This window comes from Lonchura striata, chromosome 2 (assembly GCF_050655825.1).
Source record: "Lonchura striata isolate lonStrDom1 chromosome 2, ASM5065582v1, whole genome shotgun sequence".
Taxonomy (NCBI): Eukaryota; Metazoa; Chordata; class Aves; order Passeriformes; family Estrildidae; genus Lonchura; species Lonchura striata.
In genome coordinates, this window is record NC_140704.1 from 44,544,111 (window position 1) to 44,564,726 (window position 20,616).

At 36.5% G+C, this 20,616-nt stretch overlaps 1 protein-coding gene and 1 long non-coding RNA gene across 12 annotated transcripts in view; both read left to right on the forward strand.

The window, feature by feature from the left end:
* LOC146768213 (uncharacterized) overlaps positions 1 to 6,589 on the forward strand; it is a 38,478-nt gene extending 31,889 nt beyond the window's left edge. The window contains exon 2 of the long non-coding RNA XR_014953276.1: positions 1 to 6,589. This exon is cut by the window's left edge and continues 26,712 nt beyond it. This is a non-coding gene — a long non-coding RNA (uncharacterized LOC146768213).
* MYRIP (myosin VIIA and Rab interacting protein) overlaps positions 1 to 20,616 on the forward strand; it is a 316,186-nt gene that overhangs the window by 155,192 nt on the left and 140,378 nt on the right. The gene's annotated exons all lie outside the window — the stretch shown is intronic.

A 20,616-nucleotide genomic window follows, 5' to 3' on the forward strand; every position in this document is an offset into this window, starting at 1 on the left:
CAAAGGGGATTAGCACAAAGTGGGAATGTGTTTTAGGTGCATGCCCTGCAGGTTGCAATATATCTAGGAGTACTGTGATAACAAAATACAGACATGAATGGTAGAACAAACAAAAAAAGTTCTTTTAAATGAGAGTACTTTCTTGTAAATTGTTTTAATACTGTAATGTGGAATATAATGTTTACTAAAAAAAGTAAAACTGAAGCTGTTTCTACTGTAATTGTAGAAATTCAGAAATGGAAGAATGGGTGTTAGAATTTGCTTCACAAATTTTTGACTGGGCTCTGTTTGTTTTAAAAGTTACCAGGAAACATTTCTCCTAGCTTTACAATAGCTAAATCTTTTTTTTTTTTTTTTGTACTTTATGAATGTAAATTACTTGCTTTTGTCAATGTCGTGATACTTTCCATGGTCCTTGTGCAAAGAAAATCTTCTGTTTTGTTTCTTAATAGTTCCTTAGTAGAGCCAGTGAATTTGGACTGCTGTTGACTCAATATATTTTGTTCCAGGTTGTTTCTTGTGGGTGCTTTTTTTTATTACACATTACAGTGTTGTCAAATCAAGACAAGTGTGTACTGTGATGAACTCTTTTTTTATCAGGTTTGCAGTTTCTACTGCATTATAGGGTCAAATGAGACACTGCAATGAGGCAATGTTCATTCAACAATGCCTCCTTCCTAAAAGATTCCATAATTTTGCTTTCATTTACTTCAGTTCTTTCTGTGCTATTATATGCAGTTAAAAATAGCATTGAAACCATCTCCTTTAAAATCACACAGAGTGCAGAGAAACTTCTCTGTGAGCAGCACAGAGCCTGCTCTGTGTCCTCCCTACCACCACAGTTCCACTCCCCATGTGTTTTCCTATGGCTTTCAGACAAAGAGCAGTACTGGAGGGAGCTCTCCTGGTCTGTTGGGGTGCTGGGATGTTTCTGCTGCCAGACCTGTCAGTGATTACCAAGTCAGCAGTGGAATAGCTTAGCTTTCACTTTAGGCTAAACAAAACTGCTGTCCTCTCTGTTGGAGTCTGACCCTTTTGGTCACCTAATAAACTCTATGCAATCTTGACTTCATTGCTTACTTAAAAAATCTTGAAACCTGCTAACAGTCTAAACTCATGGAAAAAATACTGCTCTGAGAGAAACATCTTGCAGTAATCTACTAAATGCAGGCAGAGTCCGATTTTTTTGGTCATAGAAAAGAGTATTCAGATGCTATTAGACACAGCCGGTCTTGGGATTATGCTTTATCTGTTAAGAAGTGCTTCTTCAGCACAGGTTCCTTCAAGTTTCTTTCTGTTTCATAAGTTTGTCCTTCATACTCTGTGTCTTGCCATTGATTCTGTTGGCAAAAATTTGTTGGTCTCTGAGTGTTCTCCAGTTTTGCTAAAATTAAAATGTTTTCTACATTTTAAAACTGATTAGAAATTGACTAATTTCTGTGTTTCATCCATACAGTACAAATTTGATATGTATAGGCATAATTTACAGGTCTAGTATATCACTGTATTTTGAACTAGAAGCCATGACATTCTGTTTCCATAGTTGCTCCTTAGACACATCAGAAACAGTGTCATTTTTCTCTATATCTATTTAGAGAAGTGTATGATCTTGTATTACAATGTAATGGATCATTTCTGACTGTTCCATTAAGGAGAGAAAAAGAAGTTAATTAAGCATGGTATTAAATCAATGTTTATTCTTCAATCCCATTTAGCTGAAAGGCTACTGTTAAATTTTTGTGTTGAAAGTAACTTTTATTAAATTTCAGTGTGTAGCTATGTAGGAATTCAAAACACAGTAATAGACTCCATGTTCTTCATTCATACTTTCTTGGAGTAGGGATATCGTTCACCAAGGGGAAGTACAAAGTCTTGCACGTGGAGAGGAACAGCCCCAGGAACTAATATAGGTTGGGGGCTGCCCAGCTGGAAAGCGCTTTGTCAGAAGAGGATCTGATGAATATTAAGTGGATGTGAGCCAGCAATGTGCTGGGCTGTATTAGCCAAAGCACTGCCAGCAGTTTTAAGGTGCTCATCCTCCTCCTCAGTGCTGGTGAGGCTGCACTTGGAGTGCTGGCTCCAGTTCTGGGCTCCCTAGCACAGGAGAGATACAGGTATACTGGAAGGTGTCCAGTGAAAGGCCACTGGGACTATTATGGAGCCAGAGCATGTATTATGGAGAAAGGGTGAGAGAGCTGGCATTGTTAAGCCTGGAGAAAAGAAGCATCCAAAGTAACTAATGTACCAATTTTTCATAAATACCTCAAGGCAGGGTACATAAGGTGATGGAGCCAGGCTCTGTTTGGTGCTTCCCAGTGACCAGATCAGAAGCAGCGGGCACCAACTGAAACACAGGAAGCTTTCCCCTGAAACTCAGGAAAAATTCTTTCACTTTGAGGGTAACCAAGCACTGGCACAGGTTGCCCAGGGATGTGTTTCGAATTTGCAAGCCACTGTAGTAAAAGCAAAGCAGAAGTGGTAGGAAGCTAAATGGTGTTATAGTCTAGACGTATAATGGAAAAAAACAAAATAAAGAAGTAGCATCCTACTGTAATACTCTAACATTTACTGTGGTAATATAAAGGACAGTAACACACAGGTATGTGTACAAGCATACATTTGCTCATTCTTGGGGCTTAATTATGCAAAACATTTTATAATTAGGACCACTGCCTCATTAAAACTAATTGCAAAATATAGAAGTTTAGAATATCACATACATTCATCACTCTTTAGGAATGAAACTATTGACAAGTAATTAAATTGCCAGTAATAAAGCCATACAGTGGTTAAAAAAACCCTCACTCTAATAGGGTAGGAGTTTACTTTGTGATAATCAGTAAAATATGAGGAATTTTTAATTACTTCAAATGAAAAAGACAGGATGTATGCATCATCTGTATTGCTGAGAGCAATAGATATCACAGGAATACCATCAGCAGAGGAACAGAAAAACTGAAAGGTACACTCTGTGCATCACATTTTGTGGCAATGACTTCACAGACGCCTTCCTCCACAATTGTTTTCAACAGACTTTTCCATTTACATTAGTGTTCCTATGTTTAAAGGACTAAATAATTGTAATACATCAAAGACAAGAATATAAAGCTTTCTGCCTGAAGATCACGAGTTCAAATTTAAATATGAGTGGCTATGACAAAGTAAAAGTAGTTGCCCTCTGCTGAGCAGTCTGTCTTAGAGGGGATTGTTGGCCCTAGCCTCGAGCTCTGTGGAAACATGCCTATGTAACACATGGCATGGGAGTGATCAAGCTTCTCAGAGGGTAAGAATTAAACAGGCATCTGGACAATTATTCTCTGACTCCTGAAAAGTATGTTTATTTTTGAAAATATGTGGTCAGAACAGCAGTCAGTTGGATTGCCTCTGAGTATTTTTTTTGCCTTGACTCTTTCTGAAGCTGAGACATGATATGAACACAAGCTCAGAGATGTGTGCATGCTTCTTTAATGTAATGCATAAATGGATGTATTAAGTGAGATATGTTTAGGGAGAATTAATTTTTCATGTGTTTTACTTCAACTAAGTTTCTCGAGAAATGTCAACTGTAAAGCTGTCTTGACTCTTATTATTCATAAATAAAATGTCTTGTTCATTATTATTTATAAATTTTTAAAAAGAGCAGTTATGTGGATGAGAGATGAGGTTTTTTTCCTTTTTAAGTATTAATGAAGAGTTTTTTGCTTTTGCCAACCCTTTCTTATAACTGTAATTCTGTGTCCAAATGTATTCTTGTAAATGCCTCTTACACACTTTTTAATCTGATAAAAATATCCATTGACATGGTTGAGTTGCACTGGAAAAATTCAGGGTTAAAACTGGCTTCTAGTGCTACAACTAAAATCTTCCAAAAAGAGACAAAGCATTTTAATGTTGCACTTCTTCTGCCTCTCACCTGTATTTCAAATATTTTGGGGGTTTATTTTGATTGTTTGGTGGTTCTGTTGTTTTGGTTTTGGGGGTTATTTGTGATTTTTTTTTAAATCAACTAGAAAGATTAAAGCATGAAGCTCCTAGTACATTTCAGGTTATGTGCTTTTCTCCCTTTATTATAGGCTAACACTGTTGTTATACAGGCATTACTTATACAAAGGGTTCTCAAGACTTCAGTTGAGATGTCAAAGAATAATTGTGGAATCTTTTAACTGTTTAATAATTTGGTAGGTTTAAGGTTCGTTCTTTTGCTTCCTAATGCTTCCTACATCTCACTTTTACAAAAAGCTTCAGCTGTCTCTCAGCTCTGTCTAGTTACCAAAAGGAGCATTCTTTTTAAGCTCTTCTCCTACCCCAATAGCTTTCAGTGATAGTAGTGAATAGGTTTACTCTAGAAGTCTACTGTATTTTAAGAATACAGTAAAATTTTGATAACAGAATTTAGATAGCAGAACTACAGGGCTATTACTCTGATTTCCCCCCCTCCTCTGAACTAATTAAACCACCTCTTTGCCATCACAGTAGTCTTCAGAACCACAGAAATCTTTGTCTTGAAATCTTGACAATGTGGAGAATATCTGTCTTCATTTGCTTTTCCTAGTGGCTGTTTCAGCACTCGCTTTGGATGATTACTCTTTTTCAAGTGCTGGTTTCATCTCTTCTTGTGTATCCTACAAGATCTATTTCTTGATCTTTGGTACTCTATATCTAATTGTAGGACTGCTGTCTTGTTGCTGGTAATGAGTTGATCCGTCTGTACGCTTTGCCTATTTCCTTTTTAGATCAAACTCAGCCTTCGCCCCACCTGTAAAATCCAAAACCATTGTGGGACTCCAGCTACCTATTTGTAGCTAAAATGGGGTTCCTAAACTTTGCTTGGCCTGCCTTCTCCTACCTTTCCCATTCAGCTACAGCTGAAGTCATCAGCCAGCCCATCACTTTGAACCTATAATCTGCTGGTACTTGTAGTTCCTGGTCTCTGGGCTGTACCAAAAGAGCACATTGTATCAGTACTAGTTGAGTTGCCAAAATTAATCTTTCTTTTTTTGGCTACTTTCAGAACTGTAGGCCATGCAGTGATTACATACATTATGATTTCATCTCCATGCCTGTTGCCTCACATGCTTCAAGCATTTGGCAGCTTTCTAGACCTGTCACTTCCTTGTGCAGTTTGCTTTTTTTAGAGTTGCCTAAGTCAGATTCCTTGTCCTTTATTTTCAACATCTTCAGCAATAGTACCTTATATGATTAGTTAAGGTTGATCCCTCTTATAACTCTGCCAATTATGCCAGACTCCGTTTCTTAAAATTTCACTATCCTTTAGTAAATGTGCTTCTTTCTTTCCAATGCAGCCTGGCCTACCGCTCTGAATCAGAAGTGCTGGGTGTTTTGATTTGCTTGTGTTTCTAAAAGGACTTCAAATATGCAAAATTTGTTTGTTTATGGCATTTGATGTCTAAAGTGTTAATCCTCTTATTTTAGGCATCCCCAGATCAAGTTTGTCTTGGCTTGCCTTGTCTTACTTGCTTTTCCTTCCAATGCCTGGTCAAATGTCTGAAGAGCATGTGGGAAGCAGCTGAGGAATCACCTTTCCTCTCAAGGCCAGGAGGTGCAGCTATGCAAGCTATGACTTGTCCAGTTCAGGATTGTGCTGATAGCCAGACTTACCAGGAGTAAATGCTTTCCTTTGACTTCTCTGGACTGCTATGAATTTATCCCTTCACTCCATGCCCACTGGATGTCTGAATTCTGATATCAAATAGGAATTTCCTGTAACAGGTTTCCTGTGATAAGCACAGGTCCAGGATGCTGACTGCTGCTGTATTCTCTGTGTATTCTCTTCTGTCTTCTGTGCTTACTGGTAAAGGTCTAGAGGGCTGGTTCTTTTGTTACATGGAGCTTGTCATCTATGCTATGGGTATGTTTTTGACTTGAACTGAATGTCTGTTTCATGACTGCTTATAGTTTGATGATGATGGTACATACAGGCCAATAAAACACTACTATCACCTTGCAGTAACTGTCAGTACAATATTACTTACATTCCTTTAAAATCTTTCTATTACTTTATTTAAGAAATCAGTATATTTTAGAACAGAGACAGGACAGAGTTAAAGAATAAAGTAGGTATTTGGTAAAAGACGTCAATGGATACACCTTGCACAGTACAAGAGCCTGGCCAGGGCTACACCCAAGATGAACCCAAAATGGTCAGGACAACAGGTCATGAGGTATCTCACTTTGGTAAGTTTTGGTTCATATGCATATTAGAGTTAATTGTCCCACTATAGCTTTAGATTATGAAGTTCCATCCTTCTTGTTTTTCTCTATTCAGTTTGCTCTTGCTTACGCTCTTGGGCTTGAAATTTGTATAGGTTGTCCTTGGTCCCAAGCTAGAAAAAGAATTGTTTTGTCTACCTACTCTGAGAAGAGAGCCTACCAATGCTTAGTATGAAGCTCAGAACTACACACTAAAGCAGCACAGAATCTAAAAAATATAAAAGCTAAAACTTAAGGCATCGGTTGGTTCTGAGGACAATCCCCCTGTACTGTTTTTTCCTTTTTTTTCTCTTCTATAAGCAGCAGTTGCCAGTATACTTTTGTACTGTAAATGTGAATTCACATATGTTAGAGAGGATAGTGTATTTCTAACTCTTTGAAATTATATAGAAATCAGTAATTTGAATACTGTTGCTGATTCCAGAGGCTTTAGCTGATTGTGGCTCTTATTTAGTTTGGACTTTATCCATGCAGAGAGAGAGAGAAAAGATTTTTGTTCAACATTTTGACTATTCCAGCATGAAAAAAACAAACTACAGTTACCAAATTGATAATATACAAGGCACTGAACACAGGGATGTGCATATGTTTTTGCTGATAAAAGCATAGCAGTTGTGTTGGGATTGAAGAAAAGAGTTAAGGGCACAAAATCAGGCAGAAATTAAGAGCATGGAGGTTGACTTTGCTTGTTGACAACAGTGTACCAAAATGCTGGAAGCAATGGCTATAAATTATGTGTGTAAGGGGTTAATTTTTTCAAGAAAAGGCATGTTAAAATAAAGAAGTTAAATGGAAATAGTTTATTCCATGACGATTCTCCTTATTGTGCACAAAAGCAGTAATTTCCAAATGGATATGCTTAGTTTGTGGTATTTTCAAGGGAGATTTCTCAGTGCTGCTAATTTGGGAACAGTGCAAGAGAGAAAGATAAAATAGCTGAAATTTAGAGATGTGGTCTGCTGATTTTTTTTTTTGATTTGTCAACACTGAACCTAGACAGTATCCAAAATGTGCCTGTTATATGTCTGGTGCCATGTCTCAGTTGAATCCTTCTAGTTAAATACGATTCTTTCATTGCATTAATTAGGATATTTTGCTGATGACAAAGACAAAATTGATCAAAACACAAATTTCCAAATATAACTATTCCAATGAAAATTAAAGATTATGCTGTCAATTTGAATTCACATTATTTTTGGCATTTCTGTATGTAATGAAATGTTTTCTATTTATTTTTTCACATCTATAACATGCTCCAGTCATAAATTATGCTTCATTTGCCTGGATTAAAGTAGGGTTATATTTTACTATGGCAAAGAGAACAGTGAACAAGTTGGAAAAAATACATCTGAACAAATTTGATTTTTCACCCATCTGCAAACACAATTATTAAGTTGACTGAAGGAAATGTTATTATAGCAGTTCACAAACTATTGTGAAAGAATCTTTGGTACTGAGTCCAGTCATCCTAGAAGTTATGTGTACTTTGAAATCTGGATATATTCTAAGGTATTCAAAATACAACATTTAAGACTATCTAGGAATGTTATCAGAAGTCAGTCAACTGTGTCTTGTGTCACTTTGGAATATTGAATGCAAAACCACTGACATGGAAAAAGATTCATTGAACTTATATAGTGTGATGTTTGATAAATGGGAAAAAAATGTTTTGCCCAGTGTATGGAGTGCCCTCCTACTAGTTTGCAGTGTCTGCATTTAAAATATATTGAAATTGAAGTAATAGAATTTTTGTATTGCCACTTCAAAACTGGGGTTACTTTTCAAATGTAAGTACAATTTTCATTTTTACTTTATGAAGCAATTCCAAGAGTTGACATTGACATTTTTAGAGGCAGCAAATCTGACAAGATTTATCAATAGTTTCTCAGTTTACCTCTGAGTGAAGCATTGTTTGTTGTAGTTAGTTTATTTTGCATACTTGCTCAGTCATATTCCTTACTATGCACACAGTCCTAATGCTTGGATGCTCAACTAATTTTGGAAGTGCGATGAAGGCTTCACTTGGCTGGTTAAGTATGAGAGATCAAAAAAAAAAACTACCCAGGTGTACATGTCAGGTGTACATGAATACAGCTGATGTATTCTTAGAGATACCTTAAATCTGTGAGTGATGATAGATGCTTTCTTTTTCTATTAAAAGACAGGAGAGGGAGCTGCTGTATTTATTCCACAATTCCATCTTATTCACCTCAGAAATTATAAACTTTCAGGATGTACCTGAGGAAAAAAAGAAATTTTTATGAAAATATGTTTGGATGTGCAGTTTTATTCTGAAGAATGATGCATTTTAAAAGCAAAGAACCTGTTAATAAAAAATAACTATGCTTATTTCACAAACCTTTCTGGAAATTGTGGGCTAGAAGACCTCATCTGGGCCTGTCTGCTGTGGCTCACAGCAGTTATGAAAGAAGTTAATGTGAAAACATTCCCATTTTTAAATAGAATTATATTATTGGCAAATGATAGTCTCCTTGAATCAGGATCATCCTGAATTTCCCTGGCCAGGTCTCTTGGTTATGTTATGTATCCTCCACTCAATCTGCTTATTTCCTTTTTATTCTTTTCTCTGCCTGTGAATTTCAGCCTTTTAAAAACTTAAAAAATACATATTATGAGCATTTAATTTTAAGAGAGATGAAGAGACATAGAAGGAAACTTTGGAAATCAGCCCTTTTTTCTGGGTTAAATTATTTTTATTAGTTAGATGTTCTTTTTTATATTTTTTATTTCTACATCTCAGATCATTCCAGTTGCTGCTGCTGACTGCATTTGCTTGGTGCCTATATTGCTGAAAAAGAGTACCTTACCCCAGTTTAAGAAGCTCACTTGAGACCTTATCTGTGTAAAGCAGGGATATTTCAGGTGTTTTTCAGGTTGTTAGTCTATCAATGCTTTGTGTTTTGCTGTAGGATTGAAAATATTGTTGCCTTGTATTCAGGTTTTGCTATTTTGGGACTACGCCACTGTCTTCATCCTGTGTTTGCACTGTTGATTCTCTCTGTGTAAGTCTCCAGCCTTGGATTTGTCCCTTACTGAATTTCACAGAGGTTTCTGTTCAGCAAGTTTACCAGTAATCTCAATTATTTTGAGTTTCTTCTGAATGCCTTTGTCATCTGCAAACAAACATATTCTTTCTTCAACCTCATTAATTAACAGTGAACAGCTGGCAGTGCCACTTAATCTTTTTCCATTTTGAGGGGTGTGTTGACAGCTTCCCTTTGTCTATAGGCCAATCTATTCAGCATCTGTATTTCTTATTTTCAAGACTGTGCAGCACACAGTTCGACTTAATTTTTAATGTTTTTATAAATGCCATTTAAATGCTTGTAAAGTTTTGTGAAGTTTTCATTAAGAGGTAAATGCGAAGGTTTTTTTGAAGGTCACTGAAAAGCTCAGAGTTAGTTCTTGCTGTAATAAAGTCTTGTAAAAACAGCTTTTTCTCTCAGATGCAGTAAATGGAAATTGTGTAAGGGAAGCTGATTAGGTTAGATTTTGCTACAGGTTGATTGTACTTAAATAGGACAGAGTAAAAGAATTGAACTGTTGCCACAATTTCTTTGTTCTTTTAGAAGCTGTGTTGCCTGCTAATAAGTGTATTATTTATAAAACTGACTGACTAATCTACATCACCCCATTCATTCAAATGGGTACAATGCTGAATTATTTAGTGAGGTAATATGGGAGACCCTCTGAACTCTGAAGCAATTTTGCTTCCATGTTTGTCATGCTCATGAAAACTCCTCAGTCCCTACATTAGCCTCGAGGAGCCTGGTTTGCACCAGTGGTCTCACATAAAAGATAGAAAAATCCTGTGATCAGAGATGAGGTGGAGTTTATACAGAAAACTTTGATGTCTGACCTTGGGGAGATCAGTTTGTGCCACACTCTTGGGAGATACTTGAGTTCCTTCCTTGGGTTTCCTTGAGTTCAATGTCTAAGTGCCTTAGAAGGGCCAAGCCTGACTGTGTATTTTGAGTAGTTGAAGGCTGTGCTCAACACAGACATGGAGCTCCCTGCCATTGGAGGCAGTGATTATCAGTGACCACATCACTGTGTTTGTCTGAGTGGAATCTGACCCTGGATCATATGGACTATGTAGTACCCCACACTGAACTGAGTAAAGACAAAGATACTAAATGGCAGTCATATGCCAAGGTCTTCTGGCTTCTCTCTCTCTCTCTCTTTTTTTTTTTTTTTTTTTTTTTTTTTTTTTTTTTCCTTTTCATAAACTCTTCAGGGATTTTTAGAGAAGGAGTCTCAATCTCCGAAATGTATTTTTCTGGGCAGGATAGTCAAATTTATGTGCACAGCCTTCAACTACTCAAAATACACAGTCATGCTTGGCCCTTTGAAGGCACTTAGACATTTAACTTAAGGAAGTAGATTGCTTTCAATACTACCCTGGAAAACCTTCCTCCACTTCATCAGTCTTCATTATGTTCATACTCCTTCCTTTTCCTATTAACCTCCATCATGTAAAGAGTGAGTGGGTTGTGTCCATGTGTATTTTATGAAATGTACTTTTGATCAAAACTATTTCAAATTTTTTGGGTGATCCTGCAGAGACAGCTTACTTCTGAAACTATACTTAATTTCTGCTGTGAATTTGATCTCTGTGTGTTCTACTGTGAAAAATGTTGAAGACCTGGATGATTTCTTTATATTCCCTTTAACTCAGATTTAGAAAATAAAGTTTTGCCTTTCTTTTTTTTGAGATGTTTGTGTCTTGAATGGATCCCGTAGTTTGTATTGGCTTTATTCTGACCCAATGAAGTTGTCTTTGCAACAGGTGATTTCTTTCTGTATCATCATACTGCTAATTAGTATGCTGGGATTATGAAGTATCACCTTTATGACTATAGGAAAACACAGCAGCAGTGAACACAGATAGTTTTGTTTCTGTAGCTTTTATTTGATAATGTTTTAGTTAATTATAATTTGGGGAAAGATAGCTTGCCTGCAAGCAAAATTCACTTGTCTGGATGATTTAATTAATAGTTAATGATACCAGACTGTGTATATAATTAAATTATCCAACCACATTTGTGTATAAAAAGATTCTTTACAACTGACATTTTAACACATAGCCTCAGGAAATAAGAGTGGGTTTCTGTATTTTCAGCAGCCTCTTGCTAGGATCAGGAAACTGTTTCAATCCCCTCTTGCTGAAGATGATAGTTATTTGGCTGGATAGCACTGTGGGTTTAAAGAAAGCTGTTGGAATCAGTGTAATTCCCCAGTCTGGAAACAATGTGTTGCTGGTTTTGAATGTCAAGAGCTGGCTGCAAGCTATTCGTGCAGGGACTTAGCCCCTTTCTATGGCTAGCAGCTGCTTCCCTGTCTGCGTTACATCTTCCTGTTTACTTTTAGAGCTTTGTAGTCTTTGATAAACACCAGAGTTGTCTATGTATCTATTTCACTTTAGTATGTACTTCATCTTCAATTGCATTAGCATCTGTGTACTCTACACTGTGCAGCCTTTTATGCATCCCTGAGACTTTAGGATAGCCAGGTAAAATTGGGGGTGCAGGTCAGAAGACAAGTGGAGGCCAGAAGACAAGAAGTGACTTGTTAGATGTTGCAGAGGAGCTTTCCATAATGCAGGTCACAACCTCTGGTGGCCAGGCCTTAGTTCAGGCTCCCAGCTTACCTTTCCTCTGCATAATCATCCTGAAACAAACATTTCCAATGTACTGTTTTCCCCATTGTAGAACAGAATGCAAAATATGTGTCTGAGGGATGTGTTGTAATAATGATGGTGCTGTCCTTTGGACTTCAGAAGTATAAATAAAAAATCCTTTCAATAACTGGTTGAAACAGGCCAGAAAGTATGTTTTTTTCTATCCCTTTAAATGTGTGTATATGTGCACAGAGAAGTCACAGTACATCATTTGCAGAAGTAGCCCATTTTGCCTGTCTCTGTTTCAGATCTATTTTTATGTACTGCTTTCATTTCAAGGTCCTGAATAGCACTGCTTGTTTGTGAAATTGTGCATATTCTGAATCTTAAATTTCTAGTGTATCTATATTTGTACCCTCCTAATGAAAGTGTCATAAATAAGCATCCTTTAGAGACCTGGAGCATTAGGGATGTAAAAGCAGATAGAGCCAAACTTAGAATGTAAAAATTCATTATATATTGCTCAATGCTTTTATACCAAAGAAAGAAATCATAAAAAACCCCAACCATAAAAAGCCCCACCATAAAAGCTAATTTTCCTTTAGATTTTTAATGCATAATATTTTTTGCCTTTATATAATCATATAAATTTTTCAACTTAGCTCTCATGATAGTGAAGTAATTGGTATTTTGAAAATTAATATTTAATGTTTCGATTTGTTCTCTGTTCTGAATTTATTTGTAAACTGCAAGACATAAAAAGGAACATAGTGGAATAAAGATTATTAAAGCTGAAAGAATTTCAGACTTGTTTCATTTTAGATGTGTTTAGCTGCAGTTCTCTTTTTTTTCTCTTTTTTTTTTTTTTTCCCCTTTCTCTAAGATGAGTAGCTGTTCTTATTTTCAGACTTCTGTAAATCTGGAATGTCAGCATTGTCTGGGTCAACCCACATGTAACTGTCCAAAGTATTCACCATAATATTGATTGGGAGGAGAATCAAAATTTTGAAGTTAGTAGAAAGGAAAGTGTTATCAGGGATTTAATTAAACTGAGATCAGTTGTTACAGTGGTAGTAAAGGGGTTAGCTATCACTCTGTTGCACAGCACCTTTACCTGACATGGCTTGGAACCACATTGGAATGGGGGAGGGGGTGGGGTTATGTGCCATCAGCTTGGTACAGAGGAGGAACAAGGAAGTGCAAGTCTGAAGTCTGGATCCACTGCTTTTGAATAAAGGGGAGTGAATATGTCTTACTGTTTTGCCACATGTCCTGGTATGTAGGTGTATTCAGTGAGAGTGTATGTAATGCATCCCCCATCTCTTCAGAGGGCTGTGGTACAGGAGAAAAAGTAAGCAAGCAAATGAATATGGTAAAGCAAAAATGGACAAAGTTTCCCTAAAGACAAAAGTGTCAGAAGTTTGGCTTTTGTAAAGGTGGTTTTGTCCCTTAAGGTTGAAAATGTTTTAGACTGAATTGCAATGGTGGGAGGATGGTTCAGGCCTGTGAACGTTGAGGTCCTCCATCCTTCTTCAGCATCCTTCCTGTGAGCTACGGAGAAGGAAGAAGGAGTGAGCCAGATATGTCTTTGGTAAGGTCCATGTGCAGTTCTTTTTGCCTTATGTATTGTCTTCTTGTTTGTGCCTTCTGCACCCCCATGTGATTTAGGGTGATGCAGACATGGAGCAAGTATGGAATTACTGTGGGACAGCTTTTTATGTTTTTCCTCTCCTTCCCAAGATTTTTGAACCACTCCTAAGATTCCTCTTACAGAAAAAATAGCTTTTCATTATTTCCGAGTGTACATAGTGTACTCAGAGCTATCTAGCATCGATATACATTATTCAGACTCTATATAATGGCAAGTAACCAGCAATGTATGTAATCATAAGATCAAAGAGACTTGGAAAACAGCAGAAAAGAGGCTGTTTCCTCATTAAATTTAGAGATAAGGACACAGGCAGAAGTTGAAATAAACTTTTTTCATTAGGGAAGAAAATTAATGCCTGCAGAGCATCCCAGCTGTTTCCCTAATGCTGCCAGGCTTTAAAATGCTTGCAGGGCTTGTGTTCTGTGCACCTGTTTAGTTCATAATGCGCCTTCCTTGGTGAAGATAATCTCTGTGAGAAGGGGACAATGTGACCCAGAAACAAGGCAGCTCTGGTCTTGGGAGAGCTGGGAGAGCATTGTGAGCCCTGTGACCAAGTGGTTGTGTGAGTCTTGGCAAGTTAATTCTCTTTGTTTCTCAGTGCTTTGCCTAAGCAGGCAGAGCAGGCAAGGCCAATTAGCAGCACGGATAGAAGTTTTTTATTCTAGGTATGTAGAGTGCCTAGTACAGGATATTCCTCACTGTAAAAGGCCTCAGTGACAGAGAGAATACATGTTGTGAGCTGTGCAAAACACACAGTTTCAAACTGGCCCTCCTGGACAGATCGTAATGTGACACAGTTTTGTGAAAAAGAAAATCAGTACTTACTAATGTTTTTAATACTTTAAACTCCAATTTTGTAACTTTGATCACTTGACTAGATCCCCAAATGACAAAAGATTGTGATGGCTAATTAGTGACGGGAGGCAATGGGATAACATGCTTAAAGAATATGCAGTATTTTCCATGATTAAAGATTCTAATTCTGTTCTCCCAGGTAAACTTTTGAGATATGTTTTTTGCTTACCCAAGAGAACGGAATTGCAGTTAAGCAATATTAAAAAATACATGTAATGTACCTGATAGGCCAGCACTGTTGAATATACATAATTACATTTCCACAGCTTTTTTTCCCTGACTTTGTAATGTTAATAACTTCTGAGTTGTTAGGTATTTTGGATGTTTCCTACTGAAAGAAGCAAAAAGTTTCCTAATGGCAAATGTGGAAATAAAATTGCAGTCCTAGAACAGGCTTTTTTTGCAGCTGAATTCATTCTTATGTTATCTAGGACATGTACATTACCCTGACTCTGTTTTCCTGTTTTGTGGGACAGCTGGCACTATCGATGGATATTTTGGAAATTGCAAAGGAGTATCTCCCAAGCTGAGAAAATTTTATGTTAGTTTAGGAAAACAGTTTAAAATAAATCACATGCAGAAATTTGGACCCAGTCATATGCCAAAGTCCATATTTACATGAACATTTAGATGCTTACATTGGCTGTACAGAAGTGTCACATCCTACAAATTAGCTGTCTTTCTACAGTTATTAAAAGTATCACAACTCAGATCTAAGTTTTCATTCCATGCTATGCTGTCCAAAAACAACAAAAAGTGAGATCTAAAAATAATCTAAACTGTATGATAACTTATTATTGAACAAAATAGGAGGTCTCATTTTCTCTGCAAAGTAGATATTTTACAGTATGCAACATCCCAAATTCAAATGATCATATATGCCTTATTAAGATGACATTTGCATGAAGTTCAAAAAAACTTTCAGTAGTTTTTAAGTGGACTAATGACAGTGGTAAGGTCTCATGGTTTTTTTGGGGCATAAAGTACTGAGAATATCTAATGTAGTTATCGGTATGCTAACTCCATGATCTTTTTTCCACTTTATTGGTTAGCAGAGGATGTTAATAATTCAAGCTGCTAAGTTCTATTATTCATGATGCAAGGGATGGGAGATTTCCATGAAAAATCAAAGCTGCTTTATATATAGGTGACGGTGAGTTGTATTTCATGTTCAAGTGTTGAGCATTCCTCCTGGTTTACATGTTTGTACATAAAGCACTCAAAAGGCTGAAGACCCTCAAGTGTTCAGTGAGGAAGCAAAACACAGCAACAATACCTTATTTGATTTCACAAAGCTCTACTGATAAGCAAGTCAATGCAGAATCAGCCTTTACATATTGATAGAATGTGATGGAACAAAAAGCATATAAAGCCTTGCTAAAAAACCACAAAAGATCAGGGAAATGAAAATGTTACTATCTTTACTATCTATAATTTGGATAATTTTGCTCTCTTGCATTTGAACAAAAATTGTTTAATTAGGTTTTCTATTTTACAATTAATTCCATCTGGATATGTATTTGCTTTAAGGTTGTTTTAGGTTCTGTCTTGCCTCTGGTGTAGTTTTTCATCTCCATGAGATGAGGCTGAGTGAGGTGTCTACCTTACTCAGGCAAGTTACAGTCTGTATCACTGTGGCCTTGGAGAACCCAAGAAACCTTTATTATTTCTCAAAGCTCCCATTTCAAAGCTGGAGACTTGAGGCTAATAAGGTGATGTAGTTGAAGCCCAGATTTATTCAGGAAGGACTTTGTGAAGATGAATCTGTGACCTCCTCAACCCTGAAGAAAGGAACAGCTCCTGTGCAAGAGAGGATCTCTTATGCACATGTGGAAGGAACAGGCATCAGAAAAGCTGATCTAGACACACTGTGGGTTAAATATCCTGCACTGAGGCAACTCAGCCTTCCCACCTTGTAGGTGTTGTCCTGAACACTGCCCCAGCTGGGCCCCTTTTCTGGTTCTTACCCATTCCGGGTCTCTAAACCGGTTACTGTCTTGATAATGGAGAAAAACACCTGCCCTCGTAAAAGATGATTAAATGCCCTCTACCTCTCTGAGAGACATTCCAGTATGTAAATTTAAAGGGATTGTCACAAAAGCCTTAAATTTTGTTATCAAGTCAGATAAATTTCCATGTCTTCATAAATGTAGCTTAAGATTTTTGAACTCACTGAATGTGTGATTATATAAATAGAATATTTTTAAAGGTCCTTTAAATAAGGAATAACTGAAGTTTATTTCTATAGAAGATTTATATTTCTTGCCCAAATGTTACTAATATTTTTACTCATTTGCATGGAAGTGAAAAAACTCTGGTTTCCAGCCCTAAATAGCCAGACCACAAGGGTTTTGTTCTTATTAAAAGTGGATACCTTTAATAGAGGCCCCTTTTCTTTTTTTTCCCCTCTCAGAAAAAAATGATGCCAGTGTATGCCTGTGAGATATTGAATGAAAGAATACTGTGTAACTGTGTCTGGGAGATTAGTAAAGCAGCATTTCTTGAAAATTTATTATTCTGTCTTAGTGGTGGTGAGAAGACTATCCACAAAGTGGCTGTTGAAAATAAAATGAGACTTCATTTTTTCTCTCCAAGCAATTTGAAACGAAAGAAGTCTGAAGCTCACCAGGAGTGCTTTATATAATGAAATTTGAGAGATTGTTTATTCCTGTATGGCATCAACAACATCCACATATTCAGAGTTCATGGAACTGTATGTTTGTCTCATAAGGGCAAGAGCAGATTCATCATGTAAAAGGTTGCAAGGTCATTCAGCAAATGACTACAAGTTTAAGAGTTGCTAAAGCAATGTGCAATTTCAGAAATAATTTTGTATATTTGTGAATCTGGGTGTTATGAGTAATCTCTGTACTTGTGAGTGACTTGCTAGAGCTTACACTGTTTTAAAGATGATGAGAATGTCTGAAAGGTTATCAAATGAGGTCATGCTTATTTGTGTGTGGGGGGTGTTTTTTCCTTACTGGCAGTATTACTGTGATTACTTAATAGATACTGTGTTTTCAGTGATGGTTTGGAGCCTTAGACTTACCACCTTGAGCTGAAATGTATACTTCTGGTATGTGAAAACAATATAAGGTTCTTTGAAAGCAAATTTAAAAAACACAACCAAACAACAAAAATCTCTACAGTAAGTTCCAATCTCTTTTGTTATTTAAATAGCAATATTTTACCCTATTCTATGGCATGGTATTTATTCTGTTGTATTAAAATCAATTTTCCTTTTGTTGGGAGCTGATGTGTGTAGAAATCCATCCAGTGGAAAAAAAATGCATTTAATTATAATTACTGTTCTGTTTGCCTCTGTTGGCAGAACAGTCTGTGTCCACAGGGTATCACATGTCCCCTCCATACAAAGTAGAACTATATATATTGTGTAATCCTTTTCACTCTCATTGTGAAACAGGTGACTGCTGAGTGGATTTTGTGGGTTTATCTCACTCCATTCTCTTAACAGGCAGTATCAAAAGATGCACTTGATATAGCTGGCCTGAAGTGCTGAAGATCACATGCCATGGAATTCTGCAGTAAAACACAAATTTCAGTGTTTCTGGAACTTGCATTGAAGTTTTTATCACTTTAGGATTGTGATAAGATTTATTTTTCCCCCAAGCTTTTCTCTTTATACAGGATAGCTGGAATTTTATAGGTCCCTGTATTTGCTTTGAACATATCATGCCAATGTATGCTGCAGATTCTTTGTTCCCTTCATTTTTGGATGAAAGCAGAAGAAGGCTATCTTGAAATAAGACAGATTATTTTTCAGAATATATTTTAAATCATTCTGTGGCTTTCTAGTGTAGCCCTCTCCTGGTGTTCACCTAAAATGGTCTAAATTTCATATAGATATTTCTTTTTGGAAGCTATACAAGTAAACTCCCATATATTGGAAAAACTAGAAAACTGAACACTGGGAAAACCTGCTAGTTGCCCTTCTCTGCCCTATATATATACATACATACATACATACATATATATATGCATACATATACAATTGGAATATTTAGTTTCAGAAGTGAAGATAAATGAAGTGGGGAAATAATAATTTCTGCCTAACCTTTTAACATTTTTGGCTTACTTTGTAGCTGCAATTCAATAAAATATTTGAGGTGTGTTGCAACAAGTTTAGATGAGAATGAAAATGCATGAAAAAAAATTTCCATAATTGTGAGCTACCACATCATATTCTCATTCTTAATTAGTCCTTTCAGGTTCTCTAACTCTCCTGAGAAATTTTAGTTTATCCTGCTGAGTATTTGTAAAATTAATTAGGCCTTTATGGCTGGACCTTTTTTTATTGAAATTCATTTAACTGAAGCTGTCATGAGTAATTATAGGTGTAGATTAGTAAGAAGCAAAGGAAAAACTTTTCATCTTTGCCACTTTATTGTTGAATGTTTTACCTCTATCAAAAATTAAAGATACATGGGTTTGATTAACATTGTGTAGCAGTTTGCTGTATAACAAGACTCAGGCATCATTAAGACTATTAAAGCAAGTTTTATGCAAACCCTGGAGATGAGAGAGTGTGGGGAACATCAATTTTAAAGAGTCACAGACAGGCAGTCTTCATCCCTCCAAAGGTTAAAACCTAATTCCAGTTTTGTGTGAAATTTCATGAGACCTGAGCTCTTTTTTTTTTTTTGCAGTGTCAGACCAGGGTGAAAGTAAGAACCCTTCTTGGGAAATTTCAGTGCAAGAAAAATAAGAGTAACCTGAACTCAGTCAGCTACCTGAGGAAACATCTTCTAAGATAAAGTGTAAACATATTGCAACTTCTTATAGAGTTCCTCTATTTCTGATCCTATACCATTCTATATTTTAATTATCTTAAATAGGAATTTTCAATTGCTTAATTGAGATGTTGAATGAATGAAGTAACATAAGGTGGATGCATCTTAACTGCTGCTTTTGATACGTTAGAATACTAAGGTGTTCCTGAAAAATCTGATCAATTTGGATAAGTAGGAACTCTAGGCTGGAGAGATCTTGAGTTATTATTCCTGACTGTTTTAAGATTGAAAGTAGATGTGAGAACTCCATCTCTTTAAGACTGATGCCGCATCATTGACTTAGATTGTAGTGTTTCAGTGTTATCCATTTTCACCTAGCATTCATTTCTTCTGCAGGTTTCAGTGCCTGATGGGTGATGTCACTTTGTTAAGCCTAAAGTGCTTTCTATTTACAGGAAAGCTTTTGCATGTTAAGTAGAGTACTTTTTTACCTCTTCTTGTACAATTCTGTGTCTTGTGGTTTCAGCCTGGGTGAAGTTGCTTCAGAATAATTCTATTTGTGTGGAAACTCAGGAAATGTCTTCACTGTGTCCTCAAAAGATGATCAAAACATCTATGCACCTCATGAATGAGTCAGTGAGGTGCATAGTACAAAATGTAAAGCAATATCTTTAGAGTACATAAAAATAGGAAAAGGCTATTTTTATGGTTGATATGGTAGAAATAACAGAAGTTACAGAAAGATTTGTTGGCTTTCAAAAAACTTTTCATATTTCATTTTGCAAAAATTATGATGTTAATTTTTAATAGACCATCTCATGTCCATGCCTATCTTCCTTTGTAAAGATTAGTCTTGTTGAGATGGATGTGTATAATGTGTACACTTGAGTAAAAGAGGTTAAATTGTCCTAATTCCAACCTCATTACATGTTTATCATGTACTTTTAGCCCTTGGACAGGAAATACGTAAGTAGATGAAATCTGTTGTGCATTTTACTTTCCATTATGGCCTTTAGAACATGGGGTGGAGGAGAAAATAGAAGATGGGGTTCTAAAGTTTGTGTGTTATGGACCTGATGGTTGAGCTTACAGAAAGCATGTACTTTCCCCAGTATTTTGACTTAATTCACTGTATCTCCTGTGGTGTATTATGCAAGCTACTACCCCGTAGTATCTACAGTTCCGTAGATACTAAGCTTGTTTTGGCAGATGCTTAGTAAGGTGTGAAAGGCAGTGGCATGTACTCCTGAGAAAAGGATGAACAATCCCTGACTGTCACATGAGAAGAAGGAAGGTCAGTGTGTATTGAATTAGAAAACATAAGCATGTGTGTTGTTCTCTTTTCCTCATTTGACCATTTCTGATGTATGGGGAAAGTGACAGAACATCTTTCAGTATGCATTTCCCACAGCTGTTAGCCTGAATGCTTATTGAACAGCAGCTCTGCAACACAGAGAAACCTCAATTAGACAGGTGAAATAAATGCA